Source organism: Ornithorhynchus anatinus, chromosome 2 (assembly GCF_004115215.2).
Source record: "Ornithorhynchus anatinus isolate Pmale09 chromosome 2, mOrnAna1.pri.v4, whole genome shotgun sequence".
Classification (NCBI taxonomy): domain Eukaryota; kingdom Metazoa; phylum Chordata; class Mammalia; order Monotremata; family Ornithorhynchidae; genus Ornithorhynchus; species Ornithorhynchus anatinus.
The window spans coordinates 157234639-157261934 of record NC_041729.1 but is presented as its reverse complement, the minus strand read 5'-3'; the positions used below and the strand labels follow the sequence as shown (position 1 = coordinate 157261934).

At 46.3% G+C, this 27296-nt stretch overlaps 1 protein-coding gene across 2 annotated transcripts in view; it reads right to left on the bottom strand.

The window, feature by feature from the left end:
• Positions 1–26762, bottom strand: part of SLC16A7 (solute carrier family 16 member 7) — a 238141-nt gene extending 211379 nt beyond the window's left edge. For both annotated transcript variants that reach the window (XM_029057057.1, XM_029057047.1), the window contains exon 1: positions 26608–26762. The gene's annotated coding sequence lies outside the window, so the exon portion shown is untranslated. The remainder of the gene's footprint in view (positions 1–26607) is intronic.
• Positions 26763–27296: the final 534 nt, after the last annotated feature.

Below are 27296 nucleotides of genomic sequence, written 5' to 3'. Positions count from 1 at the left end.
GATAAAGCAAGGGCCTAGGAGTCAGAAGGACCGGGGTTCTATCCCCAGCTCCACGACTTGCCAGCCGTGTGATCTTGGGCAAGTCACTTAACTTCTCTGTGACTCAGTTTCCTCATCTGTAAAATGGGGATTAATACTGTGAGCCCCTTGTGGGACACGGACTTTGTCCAACCTGATATCTTGTACCTACCCCAGAGTTTAGTACAGTGACCGGCACATAGTAAATGCTAAACAAATATTATTTAAAAAAATAGTAGCTGAGTTCTAATAGAGAAGCAGCGTGGCTCAGCGGAAAGAGCCCGGGACTGGGAGTCAGTGGCCATGGGTTCGAACCCCGGATCTGCCACTTAGCTGTGTGACTGTGGGCAAGTCACTTCACTTCTCTATGCCTCAGTTACCTCATCTATAAAATGGGGATTAAGACAATGAGCCTCAAGTGGGACAACCTCATTACCCTGTATCTACCCCAGCGCTTAGAACAGTTCTCTGCACATAGTAAGCGCTTAACAAATACCAACATTATTATTATTATTATTATTATTATTAATACAGGCTCTGCCACTTCTCTGCTGTGTGACCTGGGGTAAGTGACTTACGCTGTCAGTAAAACAGACACATTCTCTACCCACAGTGAGCTTTCGATCTAAAGGGGGAGAAAGGCGTAGATAGAAATACATAAATTACAGATATGTATATAAGTGCGGAGGGGTTGGGAGAGGGGAATGAATAAAGGGAGTAAGTCATGGAGAGGCCGAACGAAGCTGAATAAACGGAAAAGAGTGCTTAGTCACAGAAGGCTTCTTGGAGGAGTTGTGCTTTCATGACTGACTGACTCAGTTACCACATCTGTAAAATGGGCATTAAGACTGTGTGTTCCATGTGGGACACAGATGGTGTCCAACCTGATATCTTGTACTTACCCTAGTGCTTAGTACAGTGCCTGGCACTACTAAGTGCTGAGCAAATACCATATAAAAAAAAGTCAGAAGTGCTTGAATTACTGCCTGGTAATGGTTCACAATTACTCTAAAAGCCCTATGAAAGTCACAGCTGGTTGCTTAAATGAATTTATTCTTTTCACAAAATTTGTTTGGTATCAATGCTACAAAGCTTCTTTAATTTTGTGTATTGTTTGCTAACAATCACTAAGAGGAAGTTTCAATTTCGTAATTAATTGCCTCTGCCAGCAAACTGGCACACACACACACACACACACACACACACACACACAATATTCTTATTGTACTATATCAGCGAACAAGAACAACAGAAAGCAAGTTGCCCTATTAAATAAATGTTTGTACAACTAAAAGCCCTTTGAGTTCAAGGTTTAGATTAATAATGTTTACGACTATCATTAAACCAAGAATTCTGAGCATTAGTTTTTCTTACTAAAAAAGAAATGTCACATTTATGTTATAAAGGGCTTAGGCATCACATAATAATAATAATAATAATAGTATTTGTTATATTTGCCAAATACTGTTTTAAGAGCTGATAATGATGATATTTGTTAAGCGCTTATTATGAGCCAAATCCTGTTCCAAGCATTGGAGTCCATACAAGGGAATCAGGTTGCCCCATGTGGGGCTCACAGTCTTGATCCCCATTTTAGAGATGAGGAAACTGAGTCCCAGAGAAATTTGTATATGGAAATTTAGATACTATTTTTTGGTGACTTTCCAAAAGAACCTCTATGTACTGTATTTTTCTTTTTGAGGTTTAATATAATAATGATGGCTCTTATTTCCTTGATGGCAAAGATCAGGTCTACTTTATTGTACTCTCCCAAGCCCTTAGTACACTGCTCTGCTCACAGTATATGTTCAAAAAAATACCTTTGGTTTTTGATTAAAGGCTTATTATTTCACAAGTTCTGGGGTACATACAAGATCATCAGAGAGGACACCGCCCCTAACCCACAGGATGCTCACAGCCAAAGGTGGAAGAAGAACTGACAGATATTTTACCCTTATCTTATATCTGCCACTTGTCGGCTGTGTGACTGTGGGCAAGCCACTTAACTTCTCTGTGCCTCAGTTCCCTCATCTGTAAAATGGGGATTAAGACTGTGAGCCCCACGTGGGACAACCTGATTCCCCTAAGTCTACCCCAGCGCTTAGAACAGTGCTCGGCACATAGTAAGCGCTTAACAAATACCAACATTATTATTATTATTACATATGAGGAAACTGAGGCACAAACAGGTTGAATGAATTGTCCAATATCACAAAGCAGGCAAATGACAGAAATGACTAGAACGTGGGTCTCCTGATTCCTGTGCTCATTTTACTCGGCCAAGTGGATTCTAAATTAATGAAACACTGGTGGTTCATCCTCAAAATGTGCCTTTATTTTATTTTCTACAAAGGATGTCATTTTTAAGATTCTGAAAGAGTAAGTAAAGTCAAGTTAAATTATTTACACAAATCTTGAAATATGCTATTAAATGTGATAGTAAATTTCTATAATATGAAACAGAACCTTTCTACGTATTCTTTAGAAGCAGTGTGGCTTAGTGGAAAGAGCACGGGCTTGGGAGTCAGAGATCATGGGCTTTAATCCCGGCTTCGCCACTTATCAGCTGTGTGACTTTGAGCAAATCACTTAACTTCTCTGAGCCTCAGTCAACTTATCTGTAAAATGGGGATTATGACCGTGAGCCCCATGTGGGGGAATCTAATTACCTTGTATCTACCCCAGCGCTTAGAACAGTGCTGGCCAAATAGTAAGCACTTAACAAATACCATCATTGTTATTATTATTCTCGTAATGTTTTAGAATTATCATCTTCACTTGGTCATTTTTAGAGAAGCAGCGTGGCTCAGTGGAAAGACCGTGGGCTTGGGAGTCAGAGGTCATGGGTTTTAATCCCAGCTTCAGCACGTGTCAGCTCTGTGACTTTGGGCAAGTCACTTAACTTATCTAGGCCTCAGTTACCTCATCTGTAAAATGGGGATGGAGACTGTGAGCCCCAAGAGGGACAACCTGATCACCTTGTATACCCCCAGAGCTTAGAATAGTGCTTTGCACATAGTAATCGCTTAACAAATATCGACATTCTTCTTCCTATTATTATTATTTTTCAAAGTACTTCAGTAAAACTTTCTGAACTGCTATACCTGCACAATGTAAAAGAAAGGCACGTAGGGAATGTGTCATTTAGGATTTCAAACACTTTACAAGTAAAAGGATAACCTGTCCTGGAGGATGGGTTGGCTAGTGTATACAAGTATCATTCATTCATTCAATAGTATTTAATACGCGCTTACTATGTGCAGAGCACTGTACTAAGCGCTTGGAATGTACAAATCGGTAACAGATAGAGACGGTCCCTGCCCGTTGACGGGCCTACGGTCTAATCGGGGAGACAGACTACTGTATCCAAAACAAAATCGATTCCAGTGTAATCAAGTGATCTGTGTGCTTCATCGCTGAGGTGAAATGATTTTTGCCAGTAAAACTGTTTCTATTCCATTGCTGCTGGAGTTGTTTTGAAGAGAGACAGCTCTCTTCGACCAATGGAAACGCTTTCTTCCTCAATGATTGAGTAATCTCAAATGTCCGCCAAGCACCCTGTGGACAGATAGGGTCGGGAACGGAATGTTCTGCTCAATTGCTCTGATCTGGCAATATCATTTCAATATGCCTTTTGGCTGGAAAGCGATTAGAGGATTAGGGAACGCTCTCCTGACATTCAGAGCCTTTTGGAAGCAGAGTACTGCCATATTACTGTAGGAAACGTATCTGTCTAGTGTGCTCAGTGGAAAGAGCCCGGGCCTGGGAGCCAGAGGTCATGGGTTCGAATCCCGGCTCTGCCACTTGGCAGCTGTGTGACTGTGGGCAAGTCACTTCATTTCTCTGTGCCTCATCTGTAAAATGAAGATTAAGACTATGAGCCTCACGTGGGACAACCTGATAACCCTATATCTACCCCAACGCTTAGAACAGTGCTCTGCACATAGTAAGCGCTTAACAAATACCAAAATTATTACACTGTAGTCTCCACAGCACTTATTATAATGCTTGGCACCTAGTGAGTATTCCAGTGACTAATAGTAATAATAATAATACTAATTGTGGCATTTATTAAGTGCTTACTAGGTGCCAAGCACTAAGAACTGGAGTAGATACAAGATAATTAGGTCAGAACCAGTTCCTGGCCCACGTGGGGCTCATGTTCTAAGAAGGAGGGAAAACAGGCACTGAATCCCCATTTTACATATGAGGACACTGAGGCCCAGTGAAGTGACTTGCCCAAGGCCACACAGCAGGCAAGTAATGGGGCTGGAATTAGAACCCAGGGCCTCTGACTCCCAGGACTGCGCTTTTTTTTCCCCACTTGGGCGTGTGTGTGTGTTTGTGTGCACGCAAATGCACACACACAACCTCTGAGCAAGTGAGCACTAGAGAAGCAGCGTGACTCAGTGGAAAGAGCACAGGCTTGGGAGTCAGATGTCATGGGTTCGAATCCCAGATCTGCCACTTGTCAGCTGTGTGACTGTGGACAAGTCACTTCATTTCTCTGTGCCTCAGTGACCTCATCTGTAAAGTGGGGATTAAGACTGGGAGCCCCACGTAGGACAACCTGATTACCCCAGCGCTTAGAACAGTGTCCTGCACATAGTAAGCACTTAACAAATACAGTACAAGGGTTTTGTTTTTTTTTTTTTATATTCTAGAGTTCACAAGAACTTAACCCTTCCCCTTGACTCTATTTATTGCCATTGCTCTTGTCTGTCCGTCTCCCCCGATTAGACTGTAAGCCAGTCAAAGGGCAGGGACTGTCTCTATCTGTTGCCAACTTGTTCATTCCAAGCACTTAGTACAGTGCTCTGCACATAGTAAGCACTCAATAAATACTATTGAATGAATGAATGAATGAATCACAAAAGAACAGGGCATATTTTCGTGACAGCTGTCTATAATACAGTTGAACGGTTTGGGGAAACCAACTAAACTTTTTTTTTTTTTTCCCCGTCCCATATATAATTGTTCTCCATGCTTGACGAAGAGCACTGAATGCAAAACTCATCTCTAAGCTCACGTGTGACTGAAAACGCCAATAGACCCACAACCACAGTGCAATAATACACACAATGCAAACACAAAGAATGTCCTTAGTTCTTTCCCGTCCCTGATGATACTTTCACTTTTGTGTCCTTGTTTTATGATCCTTTTGAAGCTTTAGATGGTCGCCTCTTTCTTCTCCTCTTTATAATAAGAACAGTTTTTGTTAGGGCTCACGAGGTGACAAGCACTGCACTAAGCAGTGAGGTAGATAAAGAATAACCGGCTCTGATTGTGGTACATCGCACTTGTCCTTCAGCAGAATGGCCTAGGAGAAAGAGCACGAGGTTGGGAGCCAGAAGGATCTGAGATCTAGTCCCAGCTCCACCACATGTTTGCTGTGTCACTTTGGGCAAGTCACTTCCCTCCTCTGTGCCTCATTTACCTCATCTGTAAAATGGAGACTAAGACTGGGAGCCCCACGTGGGAAAGAGACTGGGTCCATCCTGATTAGCTTGTATCTACATCCAGTGCTTAGTAAAATGTGCGGCACATAGTAAGTGCTTAACAAATACCAATTAAAAAGCAAAAACAAAACAAAAAACATCAAACAAGATACAGTAAAATAAAGCTTTAGGCAATGATGTACTCTAAAAAGTTTCCTCTGTCTTCTCTGCTTTCACAATTTCCCCATTTTGGCTCACCCTAAAGCAGCTTTTTGGATATTCTGCTGACATGTACTCTCCTCAAACGTCCAGCCTTGCGCTTCTGGGTTGAATGATAATATTAATAATAAAATGCAGGAAGCGCTCAATAAATACGACTGAATGAATAAATATCACTGCTATTTGTTAGGCGCGTCCCGTGTCCCCAGGACTGTGGAAGCAGTGTGGCTCAGTGGAAAGAGCCTGGGCTTCAGAGTCAGAGGTCATGAGTTCGACTCCCGGCTCTGCCACTTGTCAGCTGATTGTGGGCAAGTCACTTCACTTCTCTGTGCCTCAGTTCCCTCATCTGTAAAATGGGGATTAACTGGGAGCCTCACGTGGGACAACCTGATTCCCCTGTATCTACCCCAGCGCTTAGGACAGTGCTCTGCACATAGTAAGCTCTTAACAAATACCAACCTCATTATTATTATTATTACTAAGTGCAGGGAGAGATACAAGTTAATCAGGTCCCAGACAGGGCTCACACTCTAAGTAGGAGGGAGAACAGGTACTGAATCCCCATTGTGCAATGAGGAAACTGAGGCTAGAGAAGTGGCCTGTCCTTAGTCACACAGCAGGCAAGTGACAGAGCCAGAATTAGAACCCGCCGTCTTTGACTAGTAGGTACTTCACTCCGGTACTTCACTGTTAGTGACCCCGTCTTGCCATTTGATGTTGAGTACAGCCTGCGAGTGCCGCTGACTAGAATTTCTCACGGAGTCAGATGTAGTGTTTAAGTGGGGGTCCAAGTCTGACAGCCAAAAAAGAGGTCTTGATCTCTCTACACCTTTGGTTTGGTTTGCAGCCAAAGACTTGAGACTGACGGTTTCCCAAGGGGAGCCTTCTTGACAAGATTTTCTATTTCTCCTTGTCTAATGTTGACCGTTGTGCTGCCCAGGTAACAGAAGAGGAAGCTCAGGCTTCGGGGCTAGGGGACCTGGGTTCTAATCCCAGCTCTGCCATTAAATAATAATAATAATATTAATTATGATATTTGTTATGCACTTTCTATGTGCCAGGTACTGTTCTAAGTGCTGGGGTAGATAGGGGTTAATCAGGTTGGACACAGTCCCTGTCCCCAATGGGGCTCACACTCTTAATCCCCATTTTGCAGATGAGGTAACTGAGGTCCAGAGAAGTTAAGTGACTTGCCCAAGGTCACACAGAAGGCATGGCGGAGAAGGGATTAGAACCCCGGTCCTTCTGACTCCCAGGCCCGCGCTCTATCCACTAAGCCGTCTTGAGTGACCTCGTTAAACGTCTCTGTGCTTCGGTCTCCTGATCTGCAAAATGGAGATTCAAAACCCGTTCTCTCCTTTAGACGCTGAGCCCCATGTGGGATTGGGACTTTGCCTGACCCGATTAGCTTGAATCTACCCAGTGTTTAGTACAGTGCTTGGCATTTAGAGAGCTTTTCACAAGTGCTACTGTTATTACTACTTAGCCCTGGGGTTTCAATATTAATGTTTTTTTCTTTGGGTTGTATGCAGGACTTTTGTGGTACAGGCTGACACATTATCTCAGCTTTCCTTAATTTCCTCATCAATCCATAACGGATTTGTTTGACTCCATCAAGTAGTTTAGATTATATTTTAGATGTCTATCTCAAGTACTTTTAACACTCCACACACTAGGTGCTTAATAAATAATAATAATAATAATAATGTTGGCATTTGTTAAGCGCTTACTATGTGCAGAGCACTGTTCTAAGCACTGGGGTAGATACAGGGTAATCGGGTTGTCCCACGTGAGGCTCACAGTCTTAATCCCCATTTTACAGATGAGGGAACATAAATACCATTACTTCTACTATATCCAGACACGGACAAGTAGTAGAAATAGCATTTATTAAGTACAGACCATGTGCAAACATGGCGTAGTGGATAGAGTACTGGCCTGGGAGTCGGAAGGTCATGGGTTCTAATCCCGGCTCTGCCATTTGTCTGCTGTGTGACCCTGGGCAAGTCGCTTCATTTGTCTGTGCCTCAGTTGCCCCATCTGTAAAGTGAATATTAAGGCCGTGAGCCCCACGTTGGACAGGGATGGTGTCCAACCTACCTTGTACCTACCTCACTGCTTAGAACAGTGCTTGGCACATGGTAAGCGCGTAACAAATTCCAGAATAATGATAATAATAATAAGTCCTCATAGGCAGCGGACACATCTACCAACTATGTTGATTCTTGATTCTATTTAGATTCTTGATTCTTGGTTCTTGATTCTATTTAGTTGCCCTTGATTCTATTTAGTTGCCATTGTTTTTACGAGATGTTCTTCCCCTTGACTCTATTTATCGCCATCGTTCTCGTCTGTCCGTCTCCCCCGATTAGACCGTAAGCCCGTCAAACGGCAGGGACCGTCTCTATCTGTTGCCGACTTGTTCATTCCAAGTGCTTAGTACAGTGCTCTGCACATAGTAAGCGCTCAATAAATACTATTGAATGAATGAATATGTTGTATTGTACTCTCCCAAGATCTTAGTACGGTGCTCTAGACTCTGAAGTACCACTGATTGATGATTAAACCCTGCTATAAAATGAACACAAGAGAATCAGGCACAGTCTATGGCTCTCCAAGGGCTCAGGACCCCAGAATGAGGGGAAGGGAGGTTTGACCACAGTCACCCGAGGAACGCAAAAGAGCCATAAAGGACCAAATTCAGGGTCTAATGGGTCCAGTGGAAAAAGAGAACTGTGGGGGCTCGGGGGGTTGCCACGAGGAAATGGTGTGTCCAGGCCCAATCGGAGCATTCTCAGCACTCGGGGATTTGTTGGGGTCTTAAACTGCAGCAGCCTGAGCTCCTCAGCCCCCCAAGCACATGGGACGTCGGCCACGAAAGTCCGGAAGGCCCGCGTGCGGGCGACGGGGCTTCTGATTGGAAGTCCGGTGAGATGGGAAGTAGCATGACCTAGTGGATAGAGTACGGGCCTGAGAGTGAGAAGGGAGGACCTGGGTTCTAATCCCAGCTCCGCCACTTGACCTTGGGGAAATCACTTCACTTCCCTGGGGCTCAGGTCCGTCATCTGTAGGGAAGCAGCATGGCCTAGTGGATATTCATTCAATCATATTTATTGAGCGCTTACTGCGTGCAGGGCACTGGACTAAGCGCTTGGGAAAGTACAATTCAGCAACAGATAGAGACAATCTCTGCCCAAAAACAGGCTCACAGTCTAGAAGGGGGAGACAGACAACACAACAAAACAAGTAGACTGGAGCGGAGGAAAAGGGGGGCTCAGTCTGGGAAGGCCTCCTGGATGAGGTGAGCGCTAGGAAGGGATATGAGAAGCAGCGTGGCTTAGTGGCAAGAGCACAGGCTTGGGAGTCAGAGGTCATGGGTTCTAATCCTGGCTCTGCCTTTTGTCAGCTGAGTGACTTTTTGCCAGTCACTTAACTTCTCTGTGCCTCAGTTATCTCATCTATAAAATAGGGATTAGGACTGTGAGCCCATGTGGGACAACCTGATTACCTTATATCTCCCCCAGCACTTACAACAGAGCCTGGCACATAGTAAGCGCTTAACAAATGCCATCATTATTATTATTATTATAATATCCAGGCTGCGAAGACAGAGGACATGGGTTCTAATACCGGTTCTGCTACTTGCCTATGTGACCTTGGGCAAGTCACTTAACTGCTCTGTGCCTCTGTTACCTCAACATGGGGATTCAGTGCCTGATCCTGATCACTGAGAAGCACTCTGAGAAGCAGCGTGACTCAGTGGAAAGAGCCCGGGCTTGGGAGTCAGAGGTCATGGGTTTGAAGCCTGACTCTGCCCCTTGTCAGCTGTGTGACTGGGTGGGCAAATCACTTCATTTCTCTGCGCCTCAGTTCCCTCATCTGTATAATGGGGGTGAAGACTGTGAGCCTCACGTGGGACAACCTCATTCCCCTGTATCTACCCCAGCACTTAGAACAGTGCTCTGCACGTAGTAAGCGCTTAACAAAAACCAACATTATTATTATTATTATCTCCCTCCTTCTTAGAATGTGATTCCCATGTGGGACAGGGATGGTATCAAATCTGATTAACTTGTATCTATCCAAGCATTTAGAATGATGCTTGACTCATAGTAAGTGCTTAACAAATATCATTTTCTGAAAAAAATTCTGCAGAATGGGAGGAATACAGTGCCACCCATGTGGGACACGGGCTGTATCCAACCTGATTAGCGTGCATCTTTGCCAGTCCTTTGTTCAGTGTCTGGCACAGAGTAAGCACTTAACAAAACAAAAACAGACAAACAAACAACAAAAAAAATGGGAGGCCGAGGGCTGTGTTACTGCCATTTGAGTCCCCTACGGTCATTCATAAATGACTTCCTCCAGGAGTCTGGATGATAGCCAGAGTCTATTCCATTGAAATTGTTTCCCGGAGGATCGGAAACGCATTCCTACGCCGGCACTCGGGTTTGTTGTTCCATCTCCAGGTCTGGCTGATAGGATAAATATAACAGGCCCAGGCCCACAAAGCACCCAATTTAAGTGCACTGGGGGTGGGGAATTGGGATTGGGCACCCTCGATTCTGACCCAGCCTGAAGTCCCATCACAATGTGGCCCCAGACTCTTTAGGAACTTTTTGGATCAGGAAAATTCATCACTTTGTGAGGCATGAAAATGGTGGAGGCGAATTATCCAATGGATTCATCTCAAAACTCTTTACTTCAGAAAGGCAGGGCCTGCGTTACTCAGTGTGCTTAGGCAAGTCATTTCATCTCTTTCAATTTTCTCTGAGAGTGAGGAGGGTATGTTCTTATCGGAGATTAACACTTAGCAGTCACACAATACAGGAAGAAGAGGAGGGTGAAGGAGAGGACGAGGGCAAAAGGAGAATGATACTTATCCTCAATGGGTTATTGTCAGGGACAAATTAGATAATGTCTATAGAGAACCTGGACTGCTTGCAAATAGGTGAAAAAAATAAAAAGAAAGCATTCTTTGATTCCACATCTTAACCAGAAGATAAAGATAGAAAAGAAAGTTACAAAACACGCCAAGGTCAACACAGTAAATCCGTGCCACTGCTTGTTGTGGGCAGGTAATGTGTGTGTCTGTTGTTGGGTCGTACTCTCCCAAGTGCTTAAAACAGTGCTTTGCACACAGAAAGCGCTCAATACATATGACCGAATGAATGAATAAGAACAGAATCCGCTCTTTCCTGCAAGACACTTTTCATTCATTTGTTCATTCAATCGTATTTACTGAACGCAAACTGTGTGCAGAGCACTGTACTAAGCACTTGGGAAGTACAATTCAGCAACAAATAGAGACAATCCCTGCCCATAATGAGCTCACAGTCTAGAAGGGGGGAGACAGACATCAAAAGAAGAAAATAAATAGAATTACAGATATATACGCACATCATTAATAAAAATCAATAGAATTATAAATATGTTAAAGTGTTTCAAGAAATCATGAAAAAGAACTACATATGTTTGATGGTAAAATCATCCTCCAAACAACTGTTATTAGATCAAAATAATACTTCAACATACACACAATACACATATAGAGACACACACAATTAACTTATCTCTCTAACATATAGGACTTCATATGGGCAGGTTGACGGGGATACAACAAAAATGTCCTTAGTAGGAATTGTACTATGAATATAGTATATATATATAGTATATGTATATAGTATATAGTATAGTAGAATGTCTGCAGTACTGTGACTTCATTGGTTACCCACCCACCTCTGCATCAAACTGAAACTCCTTACCATCGGCTTTAAGAAACTCAATCAGCTCTCTCCCTCCTACATTACCTCATTCATCTCTTACTACAGTGCACACTCCACTCCTCTAATGTCAACCTACTCTCTGAACCCAATTTTCCCCCATCCAAGCTAGCTGCATAAATGCACTGGCTGTGGAGTCCGAGGACCCAGGTTCTAATCCGGCTGCACAACGTGTCTGCTCTGTGACCTTTGGGAAGTTACTTAACTTCTCTGTGCCTTAATTGCTTCATCTGTGTTTGCTTGTTTTGATGTCTGTCTCTCTCCTTCTAGACTGTAAGCCTGGTATGGGCAGGGATTTTCTCTCTTTATTGCTGAATGGTACTTTCCAAGTGCTTAGTAGTATTCTCTTCACTTATCTGGGCCTCAGTTCCTTCATCTGTAAAATGGGGATTAAGAGTGTTATGAGCCTCATGTGGGACAACTTGATTACCCTGTATCTACCCCAGTGCTTAGAACAGTGCTTGGCACATAGTAAGCATTTAACAAATACCAACATTATTATTAGTAGTAGTAGTACAGTGGTTTGCGTACAGTAAGCACTGAATAAGTACGATTGAATGAATGAATGAAGGATTAAGACTGTGAGCTCTATGTGGGACATGGACTTTGTCCAAATTCACTAGCTTGTATCTACCCCAGCAGTTAGAACAGTGTCTGTCACATAGTGAGCATGTAACAAATGCCACAAAAACAACAACAACAAATGAACTTTCAAAGAAAAGAACTGACAACTTTTCTCTCCGATTTAAATTTTGCAATTTCACTTTTGGTAATTATCTGTGCTATCTTTTGCTTCGAAACTGGCTTGATTTTAACCATGATGCTTAAACCAAAGGAAGAAAGGCAAGATTGCTCTTATTGATTAATATTTTTAGTGTTCTAATGGGGAGAATAAATACGTATTTAATATCTCATATGATCAAGTCATTAATCTACATCCTTTAAGTCATTTAACTTCTCTGTGTCTCAGTACCTCATCTGTAAAATGGGGATTAACTGTGAGCCTCACGTGGGACAAACTGATTATCCTGTATCTACCCCAGCACTTAGAACAGTGCTCTGCACAAAGTAAGCGCTTAACAAATACCAACATTATTAAATATTCTATTTTCCATTTACCAAATGGGTAAATGTAGAACTGAGTCAGAACCGTTAGGGGCCAGGAGAAGAAGTTAAAACCTAGAAAGGTGATTGAGTTGAATGTTCGGTCAAAAGGGCAGATGCAGGGGAATAGTTAGCCAGTCATTTAATGGGAAAGGGCCCTGGGCCTCGTCCCCTGCTTTTGGTTCACAGGGCCACCAAGGAAAGATCCCATCGCATTCACCTGGGGGGTGTCCCTGCTCAGGTCCCCATAAGAGCTCCAAGTCATACCACCCCCAATAAGCCCCACACACTCATCCTCTCTATGAATGGAGATTAGAAACCAGGTCTTTCAAGCTTCCAGGCCAGTGTTCTATCCACTAGGCCATGCTGCTTCTCATCACTACTGAACAACCATTTTTAAACTAAAAGATAACAGTAATAACAATGGTTTTTGTTGAGGGTTTACTATGTACAAGGCACGGTACTTAGCTCTGGGGTGAATACCAGCAAATCGGCTTGGATACAGTCTCTGTCCCAAGTGAAACTCACAGTCTTACTCCCCATTTTACAGATGAGCTAACTGAGGGACAGAGAAGTGAAGTGTGTTGCCCGAGGTCACACGGCAGACAAGTGGCAGAGCCGGGATTAGAACCCATGACCTTCTGACTCCCAGGCCCATGCTCTATCCACTAGACGATGCTAATTAACTGAGTAATTAGCCCTGTGCCTGTTTTAAATGAGTTTGCACACAATGTATCTAGTCTGTTTTTATGGATCACTTCCCTGATAGGTCCAGAGAAGCAAGTGTGTCGTGGTTCTTAAGACTGCTTACTTTTTCACTACACAATAAATTAACCTATAAAAATGAAAAGTATCTAGGTTAAGAAATCATCGTTCAATAGATGTACAGTTCTTTTCCAGATGTCTTCAATAGTGTGCAGTGTGCATAATTCATAATGATAATGTTGGTATTTGCTAAGCACTTACTATGTGCAGAGCACTGTTCTATGCACTGGGGTAGATACAGGGTAATCAGGTTGTTCCACGTGAGACTCACAGTCTTCATCCCCATTTTACAGATGAGCTAACAGGCACAGAGAAGTTAAGTGACTTGCCCACAGTCACACAGCTGACTAGTGGTAGAGCGGAATTCGAACCCATGACCTCTGACTCCCAAGCCCGTGCTCTTTCCACTGAGCCACGCTAATTAGTAAAGTGCTCTGCAAACAGTAAGCGCTCAATAAATATGATTGAATTGAACAATTAATCTCTGTTGGTGACTTTAACCAAGAAACAAATACCCAAGCTATAGTGACTGAAGAAGCAGTGTGGTCTAGTGAAAAGAGTTCAGGACTGGGATTCAGAGGACTTGGATTCTCATCCCAGTTCCGCCACTTGTCTGCTGTGTGACCTTAAACAATACACTTAACTTCTCTGTACCTCAATTACCTCATCTGTAAATCTGGGAATAAGACTGTGAGCCCTCTGTGGGCAGGGACTGTGTCCAACCTGATTATTATCTTGTATCTACTTGTACAGTACCAGGCTTGTAATCACTTAACAAATACCATAAACAACAAAAAAACAAAAAAAATATCTACCATGGCCCACTGGGAGGGAGATCATTTTGTTGGAATTCCCATGTTTTCATCAGACTTTTTCCACCCTTTCTTAACTGTTCTTTGCTGTAGGTTCAGTGGAAAGGGCACTGCTCTGGGAAACAGGAGCTATGCATTCGATCGTATTTATTGAGCGCTTACCATGTGCCGAGCACTCTACTAAGCACTTGGGGGAGTACGACATAACAATGATGGTGATGGACTATGTGCCAAGCACTGTTCTAAGATACAGAGAGATACAAAATCATCAAGTTGTCCAAGGTGGAGCTCACGGTCTTTAATCCCCATTTTATAGATGAGGTAACTGAGGTACAGAGAAGTTAAGTGACTTGCCCAAAGTCACAAGGCTGAGAAGTGGTGGAGCCGGGACCACGACCTCTGACTCCCAAGCCGGTGCTCTTTCCACTAAGCCACGCTGCTCCTCTAACAATGCCTTTTAGACCTAATTCTACTTGTAGTTGGCTAATGTTGGCATAAAAAAAAAACGGTATTTGTTAAGTGCCTATTATGTACCCACCACTGGGATGGATACAAGTAAATCAGGTTGGACACAGTACCTGTCCCACGTGGGGCTCCCCGTCTCAATCCCCATTTTACAGATGAGATAACTGAGATATAGAGAAGTGACTTTCCCAAGGTCACCCAACAGATGAATGGCCGAGCCGGGATTAGAACGCCCGACCTTCTGATTCCCGGGTCTGTGCCAGAACAGTGCTGGGCACATAGTAAGAGCTTAACAAATACCATCATCGTCATCTATCCACTTCACCAGGCCGTACACGCACTTCACAACAGAACCGCTGCCCATTCCATGCCCCACCAGGGCCAGGACTGTTAGGGATGAGAACGCAAGTGGCACCACCACCAGAACTATAATAAATTCCTCCTCAGCGCTTGGTTCTTGATATCTCGAGCCAAGGATCGATCGATCGATCTATCAACGGTATTTACTGAGCGCTCACTACTGCACCGAGAGCTCGGTAGAGTGCAATGTAACAGAATCAGCAACACATTACCCGTCCGTAATGCTCTTATAACACCTCTCAATCCTAGCGGTGGGATTTCACTGCCATATAAATATCGGAAAAAATACTGAATCCCGAGGTACTGTTTTGATTTCCGCTGCGGGGGACACTGACCTCAGCTAAATTCAATCAAACGTAGTTCAGAACGGTAACTAAGAAATATCAGCGGTGTTGAATGGGATTGGCAATAGACGTAGGGAGGAGAAAAGGCTGATACTCAGGGGAAAAGGGAAAGGAAGAACAGTAGTCACAATATTTACCAAGTACCTATTGTGTGCTAAGGACTGTACTAAGCACGCAGAGAAAATGCAGAGAATTAGAGATGGTCTCTGGAGGCCCTTAAGCAGCTCACAATTTAAGAAGCAATATCAAAACTCTGAAGGTCAAGGGGAAAGAGTGAGGGGGAGAGGAGAAAGAAAAAGTAGAGGGAAGGGACAAGAATCAAATAGAATTTCTCTAAAATCCAATTCTGGCAAGAGGATATTATGAGAACAACCCCGCTGTTAACTGATTCCATAGACGGAAACCTTTTTAAAAGAAGATGTAAACTGACCTGCTGGCTAAACTACAATTACTTTCCAAACTTTGAGAAATCAACTATCTTCTCCATCAACACCCACGTAGTTCTTAGATTCCGCATCTTTTCAATCCCATAGGCCAAAATTCATGGCGATAAGTCCAAAATGGGTTATCAAAAAGTAAAGTGAGGCAGACAACAAAAAAAAGTACTAGGAACGTAGACGCTGAGGATCTCAGATTTATGTACCAATTTAGGGGAAAGCTATGGATATTAGATCAATCAACCCATCAACCGTATTTATTAATAATAATAATAATAAAGTTGGTATTTGTTAAGTGCTTACTGTTCTAAGCGCTGGGGTAGACACAGGGGAATCAGGTTGTCCCACGTGGGGCTCACAGTCTTCATCCCCATTTTACAGATGAGGTAACTGAGGCACAGAGAAGTGAGGTGATTCGCCCACAGTCACACAGTTGACAGATGGCAGAGCTGGGATTCGAACCCATGACCTCAGACTCCAAAGCCCGTGCTCTCCCCACTGAGTCAAGCTGCTTCTCTAAGCACTTTCCATGTGCAGAGCACTGAACTGAGTGCTTAGGAGAGTACACTGCAACAGAATTAGCAGACATACTCCCTGCCCATAATGAGTTTAGAGGGGAGAGAGTGATATGAATAAATAATTTATAATACATTATTTAAAGATACATACATGAGTGCTGTGAGGTTGGGGTGGGGAGAAATATTAAGTGTCCAAAGGACACAGATTGAAGTGCATAGATGGTAAAGGGTACTAAGTGGTAGGGTGCACAGGAAAATTGGGTTCAAGCAGCAGCATGGCTTAGTGGGTAGAGCACAGGCCTGGGATTCAGAAGGTCATGGGCTCTAATCCCGGCTACACCACTTGTCTGGCCATGGGTTGGACAGGTCACTTCACTTCTCTGGGCCTCAGTTCCCTCATCTGTAACATGGGGATTAAGACTGTGAGCTCCATGTGGGACAGGAACTGGCCCAACCCACTTTGCTTGTATCCACCCCAGCTCTTAGAACAGTGCTCTGCACATAGCACACGCTTAACAAATACCAACATTATTATTATTATTACAGAGCCTGGAACACAGTAGGCACTTCACAAACATCTCAGTTATTATTATTCTTATATGAATGTTCTTGACTTGGTGCTGGATATGTGTTTGTATGAAAGTGCAGGGGGGTATGATAGATTTCAAAGTGATCAGGGATAGATAATTAATAATGATAATCATGGTATTTGTTAAACACTTACTATGAACCAAGCGGTCTAAGCGCTGGGGTAGATACAAGGTAATGAGGTTGTCCCACATGGGTCTTACAGGCTTTATCCCCATTTAACAGATGCGGTAACAGAGGGGCAGAGAAGTTAAGCGGCTTGCCCAAGGCCATACAGCAGACGATTGGTGGAGCTGGGATTAGAACCCACGTCCTCTGACTCCCAAGCCTGTGCTCTTTCCACTAAGCCACGTTGATATCCATCCCAAAGTTTCCCCACGCATCCTTTGGTGACATTATAGTTTGAGAGAGACTACGACTCAAGGATCACTGGTTTGACTCAGACTGATATTTTTTATGTTCTTCTCTCTTTACTTCTCTCTTCTCAATCAGTGACTGATAATCAGTTTGTATCTCCCCAAGTTGCAACTATATTTGAAGCCACGTGATTGGATTAGAAGTTTTTGGGGGGCTTTGTTTTGTTTCGTTTCTTTTTCTATGGCATTCGTTAAGTGCTCGCTATGTGCCAGGCACTGTACTAAACGTGGGGCAGACACAAGATATGAGGTAGGGCACGTCCCATGTCTCACATGGGGCTCGCTGTCTCAATCCCCGTTTACAGAAACTGAGGCAGAGATAAGTTAGTGACTTGCCGAAGGTCACACAGCCGACAAGTGGCGGAGCCGGGATTAGAATTTAAGAAACCCATAAAAACTATATAGCATCGTTTCGCCATACTTTTAAGGAACTTTATTGAGAAAGATTCAGTATGGCCTAATGGAAACAGAACACGCCTGGGAGTCGGAAGACCTAGTTCTCGTCCTTGCTGGGTGCCCTCAGGCCAATTACGCTTTTAACCTTTCTGTGCCTCTTCCTTCATCTGTAAAATGGGGAGAAGATACCAAGTCTCCTTTCCCCTTAAAGTGTAAACCCTGGGGGAGGACAGACACTGTGTCCCATCTCATTTTCTTGTATTTATCTCAATACTTGCCCCACTTCCATGCTTATTGAAGCCACATCTGCTCCAAGAAGCTTTTCCTGACTAAACCCTCCTCTCCTCTTCTCCCACTCCCTTCTGCGCCGCTCTTACTTGCTCCTTCATTCAATCCTCCTTCCCATCCCCGCAGCACATCTGTATCCGACAGATAGCAAAGCAAAAGAGAACAAAATAAAAATAAGACATCATCAAGATCAATAGAATCAAGGAGATATACACCTCATTAACAAAATAAATAGGGTAATAAATAATATATTCATTCATTCAATAGTATTTATTGAGCGCTTACTATGGGCAGAGCACTGTACTAAGCACTCGGGATGTACAAATCGGCAACAGATATAGTGCCTGTCCATTGACGGGCTCACAGTCTAATCGGAGGAGACAGACAGACAAAAACAATAGCAATAAATAGAATCAAGGGGATGTACATCTCATTAAAACAATAGCAATAAATAGAATCAAGGGGATGTACATCTCATCAACAAAATAAATAGGGTAATAACAAATACATATAGTTGAGCGGACGATCACAGTGCCGAGGGGAGGGGAAGGGAGAGGGGGAGGAGCAGAGGGAAAGGGGGGGAAAGGGGGCTTAGCTGAGGAGAGGGGAAGGGGGGGTAGAGGGGCAGCAGAAGGAGCAGAGGGAAAAGGGGAAACTCAGTGTGGGAAGGCCTCTTGGAGGAGGTGAGCTCTAAGTAGGGCTTTGAAGAGAGGAAGAGAATTAGTTTGGCGGAGGTGAGGAGCACAGCGCTGAGGGGAGGGGAAGGGGGAAGAGCAGAAGATGGGAGCAGAGGGAAGGGGGGCGCTCAGTCTGGGAAGGCCTCCTAAAGAAGTGAAGTGACTTGCGCAAGGTCACACGGCAGATAAGTGGCAGGGCTGGGAAAAGAACCCAAGCTACGGGCTGTAATGCATTTATTTACCTATTTATTTATATTAGTGTCTGTCTCCCCTTCTAGACTGTGAGCTCGTTGTGGGCAGGGAATGTGTCTGGTGTTCTACTGTACTCTCCCAAGAACTTAGCACAGCGCTTTGCACACATTAAGTGCTCAATAAATGCGATTGAATGAGTGCTTAGGACAAAGTACGCACTTACTACCATTATAAACACTAATAGGTACAAAAAAGCATATTAGAGATACACATATTATGGGAGAGGTGCACTGGTTGGGCTGACCATTACTACTGAGGCATCTTTCTAAATTCATTATGAGGCTGGGCTTGTGACTGTCTCTCTACCGTTTGACCAAATGAGCTTGTTTACAATTGTTATTAAATCCTAGTAAAAAATAAGCAGCCAACACTATTCTAAGGATAGCTTTCAAAAGTACAATTATAACTCTCTGTTAACTGGGGAAAATTCAGATCTCAGATAATTGTCTGAATTCAAGCCTCAAATAATACCTGAAAAAGAAGACTGAACCCACATCACTCTTAGTTGTCTTCGGAATAAAACGAGAAGCAACGTGGCTTAGCGGAAAGAGCTCGGGCTTGGGATTCAGAGGTCACGGGTTCTAATCCCAGCACCACTGCTTCTCAGCTGTGTGATCTTGAGCAAGTCACTTAATTTCTCTGTGCCTCAGTTATCTCATCTGTAAAATGAGGATGAAGACTGTGAGCCCTACGTGGGACAACCTGATTACCTTGTATCTACCCCAGCGCTTAGAACAGTGCTTGGCACATAGTAAGCGCTCAACAAATGCCATCATTATTATTATCAAATGTGTGGTAACACCTCACATTATATTCAAAATTTCTATTTGAAACATATACTCCGACCTTCAAAAAGAGTACCAAAAACCTTTACTTAGGGTGGCTAGCAGTCTGGTTCCCGGGGGCCTGTCGAGTACTGATATTATAGTAATAATGTTGGTATTTGTTAAGCGCTTACTATGTGCAAAGCCCTGTTCTAAGCACTGGGGGCAATACAGGGTCCTCAGGTTGTCCCACATGAGGCTCACAGTCTCAGTCCCCATTTTACAGATGAGGTAACTGAGGCACTGAGAAGTGAAGTGACTTGGCCACAGTCCCACAGCTGACAAGTGGCAGAGGCGGGATATAATAATAGAATTTGTTAAGTGCTGACTATGTGTGAAGCCCTGTTCTAATCACTGGGGTAGATACAAGATAATCAGGTTGGAAACTGTCCCTGTCCCACATGGGGCTCCCAGTCTTAATCCTCATTTTGTAGATGAGGTAACTGAGGCACAGAGAAGTAAAGTGACTTGTCCAAGGTCACAGGGTAGATAAATGGCAGAGCCAGGATGAGAACCCAAGTCCTTTCGTCTCCCAGGCCCATGCTCTATCCACTAGGCCATGCCGCTACCCCCTGAACCCATCTAGGTCTGTTTTTTGTTTGTTTGTTTGTTTATTTGTTTGTTTGTTTTGGGGTGGGAGGTGTGTATTATTATCATTTTGCATTTTAGCATTGGGCCTACTCTCTACCACAACTCCTGTTGCCGAGTTCCACAGTCGGTTTTAGTTCTCAAATTTATATGGACCTGGGAAGGATCAACAAAGGAAGCAGCAAGGCCTAGTGGATAAAACACAGGCCTGGCCATCGGAAGGTCATGGGTTCTAATCCCGGCTCCGCCACTTATCTGCTGTGTGACCTTGGGCAAGTCACTTCACTTCTCTATGCTTCAGTTATCTTATCTGTCAAATGGGGATTGGGACTGTGAGCCCCACATGGGACGGGGACTGCGTCCAACCTGATTTGCTTGTATCCACCCCAGTGCTTAGTACAGTGGTTGGCACACAGTAAGCAATTAACAGATGCCACAGTTATCATCATTATTAATAATAATATTAATTATTAGAAGCAGCGTGGCTCATTGGACAGAGGCCGGGCTTTGGAGTCAGAGGTCATGGGTTTGAATCCCGGATCTGCCACTTGTCAGCTGTGCGACTGTGGGCAAGTCACTTAACTTCTCTGCGCCTCAGTTACCTCATTTGTAAAATGGGGATGAAGACTGTGAGCCCCACATGGGACAACCTCATTCCCCTGTGTCTACCCCTGCGCTTAGAACAGTGTTCTGCACATAGTAAGCGCTTAACAATTACCAACATTATTATTATTATTATCATTATTATTATTATTATTATTCTGGAGCAGTGGAGGGCCACATGCATTTCCTTAGAGAAGCAGCGTGGCTCAGTGGAAAGAGCACGGACTTGGGAGTCAGAGGTCATGGGTTCTAATCCCAGCTCCGCCACTTATCAGCTGTGTGACTTTGGGCAAGTCACTTAACTTCTCTGTGCCTCAGTTATCTCATCTGTGAAATGGGGATTAAGACTGTTAGCCCCACGTGGGACAATCTGATCACCTTGTATCCCCCCAGCGCTTAGAACAGTGCTTCGCACATAGTAAGAGCTTAACAAATACCATCATCATCATCATCATTTCCTTGCCTGGGACTGTCATGGGCCAGCTGACAACCCCGACCTTTCTTTGATCACTGCACTCTTCCATCCACCCAAATTCAAAAAATGCTTAGTAGTGCCAGAATTCAAGTCTCCCTCAGAATATTAAAAGATTGTAGACATATACTGTGAAACGGTGAGTTTCTTGTAACAAAAAAAAGTCTACCTTCCTCTTGTAATTAAGATCATTTTATGAGAAAATGATATATCTTTAAATATCCTCATTTTCCTTTCAGGAAAAACCAACCAAAAAAAAAAAAAAAAGCTATGGAAACCGCAAAGATCTTTTGGGTAAATCAACATTCATTCTCAGAGGGACAACCTTCGATCAGAATTTCAAATAATGTCTTATGCCAGGCCTTCAGTGGGGTACTTTTCACCTAGCAAGAAAGCGCTTATTCAGCAAGAGCCTTCCACCATATTATGTCCTTTCTCCATGTATCGGTCCCCTGTTTTTCACTATTTTGCAGGTCAAGTGCATATGCCACGGAATCTCTGAGCTCCACCACCATTAGCAGAAGTGAACGTTCAATAAATACGAGTGAACGAATATTTACTGGACTCCTGTATTTGTTATGTACATGTTTTTATCAAATGGATCTTTGTGGGTATGTGCGTTGCGACTTCCCTTGAGAAGAGAACAGGAGTAAGGGGATTTAAAGCAAGAGAGACAAAGTCATCTAAAAGACACAGATTAGAGCCTGGGCTTCTAGATTTGACTTTATCAAAGACTGCATGACCTTGGGCACCGTAACGCTCTTCTGGGTGTGTTTTTGTGGGTCCATCTGCCAAAAATCTTGCTGTGCCTGTCTGGCAGAATCAATCACGGTATTTATTGAACACTTGCAGGGTGCAGAACACTGAACTGAGTAGTTGGAAGAGTACACTACAGTAGGACGACACGATCCCTGCCATCAAGGGGTTTACCATCTAGCCGGAGAGAAAAGAATGGCAAGTGAGGGGTGGCAACAAAGGAATATCACATAAGTGCTGAGGGGATGGGATTAGTTTCAAAGAGTTTCGGGGTAATAATACTATCAATAATAATGATTGCGGTATTTGTGAAGCACTTGCTATGTGCTAGGCACCGTACTAAGCACCGGGCTGGATACAAGCAAATCGGGCTGGATACAGCCCCAGCCCACGTGGGGCTCACAATCTTAATCCTCGTTTTACAGATGAGGTAACCGCGGCCCTAAGAGGCGAAGCGACTGGCCCAAGGTTACACAGCAGGCACATGGCCGAGCCGGCATTAGAACCCAGATCCTTCTGCCTCCCAAGCCCGTGCTCCATCCGCTCTCGTGACCCAGAAGGAGGGCATATAGGGTGGGTAAAACTGACTCCCGGGGAGGGGTTAGGGAGACTTTCTGGAACCTGTAATAACTTTTTTGGATCATCCAGAGACTCACTCTTCAGGGTGAGACCACTGACTGGAAGGTGGACTCCGAACCACCGCTGTTGCTTCCAAAACTCGATGCCTAGCTCCGCCTGCACCACTGATGTCTTGCCGCTGTTCCAGCTGCCCTGCAACTCTGACCGTCTCACCTCCTACCGATACGCCAACGCTTCCTGGGTAGCGAAGACACCTTAGTGGTCATGGTCCATGGCTACGAGATGACCAAAACCGGCGGCAGGAACACAACTGGGCTGAACTACTCGGCCACGGGAGAAGCGAACCGTCACCGTGGACGGCACTACCATCCTTCTCGTCTCATAGGCCCGCAACCTTGGTGTCATCCCTGACTCTGCTCTCTCATTCACCCCACACATCCAATCTGACACCAAAACGTGCCGGTCTCACCTTCACAACATCGCCAAGATCCGCCTTTTCCTCTCCCTCCAAACTACTACCTTCCCGGTACAATCTCTCATCCTATCCCGACTGGATTACTGCGTCAGCCTCCTCTCCGATCACCCATTCTCCTGTCTCTTCCCGCTTCAGTCTATACTTCACTCCGCTGCTCGGATTATCTTTCTGCAGAAATTTTCTGGGTGTGTCATTCCCCTCCTCAAAAATCTCCAGTGGTTGCCTATCACATGAAGCAAAAACTCCTCACTCTTGGCTTCCAAGCTGTCCATCACCTCGCCCCTTCCTACCTCACCCCCCTTCTCTCCTCTTACAGCCCAGCCCGCACACTCCGCTCCTCTGCCTCTAATCTCCTCACTGTGCCTCGTTCCCGCCTGTTCCGCCGTCAACCCCCGGCCCACGTCCTACCGCTGACCCGGAATGCCCTCCCTCCTCACATCCACCCAACTAACTCTCTTCCCCTCTTCCAAGGCCTACTAGGAGCTCACCTCCTCCAGGAGGCCTTCCCAGAATGAGCCCTCCCTTTCCCTCTGCCCCTCCTCCCCGCCCCATCACCTCTACTCCCTCCCTCTGCTCTACCCCCTTTCCCTCCCCACAGCACTCGTATGAATTTGTACATATTTATTGCTCTATTTTATTAATGAGGTACATTTATCTAGGGTTCCATTTATCTATCTCGATGGTACTGATGCCATGTACTTGTTTTGTTTTGTTGGCTGTTCCCCCTTGTAGACAGTGAACCCGTTGTCGGATAGGGATCGTCTCTGTTGCCGAATTCCAAGCGCTTAGTACAGTGCTCTGCACACAGTAAGGGCTCAATAAATACGATCGAATGAATGAATGAAGGGACAGCGGCTCCCAATTAACGCTACCCCTGACTCACCTCCCCGGTTGCGAAAGAGTGGCTCGAAACTGCTCCCAAACTGTGAGCTCGCCGTGGGCGGGCAATCGGTCTGTCTGTCGTTACACTGTACTCTCCCAAATGCTTTGTACAGTGCTCTGCACATGGTAAATGCTCCATAAATACGACTGAATGAATGGACGACCTTTGACCTGGCTGCCAATCTTCGCGTCAGTAAAATCGGACTCAAGGCAGGTGAGCCTCAGTTACCGCATCTGTAAAATGGGGATTGAAACTGTGAGTCCCAGGAGGGACAAGGACTGTGTCCAACCTGATTACCTTGCATCTGCCCCAGCGCTTAGAACAGCACTTGACATATCATAAGCCCTTAACAAATACCACATATCATCATTATTTTCATCATTATTATTATGTTTGTGGCTTTTTCACGGTACTTATTAAGTGCTTACTATGTGCCAGGCACCGTACTAAGCGCCGGGATAGATACAAGCTAACCAGGTTGGACAGAGGAGTCCCTGTCCCACCCTGGGCTCACCGTCTTAATCCCCATTTTTTCCAGATGAGCTAACTGAGGCCCAGAGAAGTGAAGGGACTTGCCCAAGGTCACCCAGCAGACAAGTGGCAGAGTCGGTGTTAGAACCCGGGTCCGGGTCCTTCAGACTCCCAGGCCCCGGGCTCCATCCACAAGGCAACGCTGTTCTTGACCCGGTGCTGAATATGATCGTCCAGGAATTGTTCCGCGATGGTCCGTAAACACCGCATGCTTGTTCTTTCTTTTCGTTTTACCGTTTCCTTTTTGTAAGTGAACTCCTAGGGGTTTCCTTCCCCTGATCGATGTCAAAGATAATAATAATGTTGGCATTTGTTAAGCGCTTACTATGTGCAGAGCACTGTTCTAAGCGCTGGGGTAGACACGGGGGAATCAGGTCGTCCCAGGTGGGGCTCACAATCTTAATCCCCATTTTACAGATGAGGGAACTGAGGCCCAGAGAAGTTAAGTGACTCGCCCACAGTCACACAGCTGACAAGTGGCAGAGCTGGGATTCGAACTCATGACCTCTGACTCCAAAGCCCGTGCTCTTTCCACTGAGCCACGCGGCTTCTCATAAAATGAAAAGATGATATATGATAATATGAAACGATAATAAAGATGCCCACTGATTTAGGGGGGTGGGTGGGCGATGGTTTTATTATAGCTCAGGAGGTGCGAGGACCTCTGGGGCCTGGGCCTGTGTGAACCCTGCGCCCTAAAAATCTGTCTCGAGGTGCTGTGTGTGTTGTGTGCCTGTGTGTGTGGTGTGTGTGAATGCACGTGTGTGTGCAAGGCTTGTGGTTTCCTCTGACCCAACCACGGTCACCACCCCCTCCACCTGCCTTTCACCTGCTGCACCTGGCCACCTGGCCACCTGGCTACCTGGGAACCTGGCTATCTGGCTAGCCGGGCAACCCGGCTACCCGGCTAACTGGGAACATGGCGACCGGGCTAGCTGGGAACCTGGCCACCTGGCCCGCTGGGAACCTGGCTACTTGGCCACCTGGCTACCTGAGAACCTGGCCACCTGGCACGCTGGGAACCTGGCTACTTGGCCACCTGGCTACCTCAGAACCTGGTACCTGGGAACCCGACTACCTGGCTAGTTGGGAAACTGGGAACCCGGCTACCCGGCCAGCTGGGAACCTGGCTACCTGGGAACCTGGCTCTCTGGCTAGCCGGGAACCTGGCTACTTGGACACCTGGCTACCTGGGAACCTGGCTACCTGACTAGCTGGGAACCCGGCTACCTGGCTAGCTGGGAACCTCGGAACCCGGCGACCTGGCTAGCCGGGAACCTGGCCACCTGGCCACCTGGCTCGCCGGGATCCCGGCTCCCCGGCCACCTGGCGAGCTGGGAACCTGGCCACTGGGCCACCTGACTACCCGGGAACCTGGCTCCCTGGCCGTCTGGCTAGCTGGGAACCCGGCCGGCTGACTCCCTGGCTGCCTGGCCACCCGGGAATCCGGCTACCTGGCCACTTGGCCACCCGACTACCTGGTAGAGAGAGGGAAAAGGGAGCGTGGGCCTTGTCTCTCCGCTCCTCCTCCTCCAGCTGGCGGGGGCCCGGACCCCGGACCCCCCCCCCCGGGCCCGGCTCGGCCCCCCGCCGCCCCCCAACCCCGGTCTCCCGGGGCTCCGCCACGTGCCCTGCTGCCCCCCCGCCCCCGGCCTCCGGGGGCAAATCCAGAGCCGCCCCGGGCCCTGGCACCCTGCCACCCTCGGCCTCCCCCAGGCCTGTGCCGCAGATGCGCCGGGCCCGAGGGGCACAGACACACACACACACACACACACACACAAACCCAGCCGGGCACACGGGGACGGACGGACAGACAGACAGACAGGGCGGGCACTGGGTGCAGGTTGCGGTCTGTGTCTATATATGGCTCCCGCCTCCTCTCCTTGCCCTGTCGGGGTCCGGCGGGTTGGCACTGCCAGGGGGCACCGCTCCTCTCCCCACCCACCCTCCCCGGCCGCGCACACGCACACACACAGAGACACACACCCGGACAGACGGACTGACAGAGACACTTACTTGGGTGGGCTGTGGATGGCTTCCCTCTGGCTCTGTGGGTGTCTCTGTGGGTTTCTGTGGGTGTGCGTGTCGGGGCCCACCCCGCTCCCGGGGGGATGGACGGGCGGATGGGCGGATGGATGGATGGATGGATGGATGAATGGATGGATGGATGGATGGATGGATGGGCGGTGGGGTGGGTTGGGGTGGGTTTCTGCCCTTCTCTCCCTGGACGCGTCGTCGTGAGCGGGAGGAGGAGGAGGAGGAGGAAGAGGAGGAGGCGGGGCCCGGGGCCTGCGGGAGGAGGAGGAGGAGAAGAAGGCGGGCGGCGGGAGGAGGAGGAGAAGAAGGCGGGCGGCGGGGCCAGGCGGGGAGGGGCCGGGAGGGCGCCCCAACCAGAGACACAGGCACAGACACACACAGAGACACAGCGCCCGTCCGTCCGTCTGGGCCCGGGGGGGGGGGTCTGTGTGTGTGTGTGTGTGTGTGTGTGTGTGTGTTTGGGACACAGAGGGGGAGAGACAGGGAGGGAGAGAGAGAGACAGAGGGAGAGATACAGGGAGGGAGGGAGGAGGGAAAGACAGGGAGAGACAGGGAGAAGGAGGGGAGGGAGGGAAAGAGGGAGGAGGGAGGGAGAGAGACAGGGAGAAGGGGAGAGAGGGAGAGAGACACACGGAGAGACACAAGGAAGGAGGGGGGAGGGAGAGAGA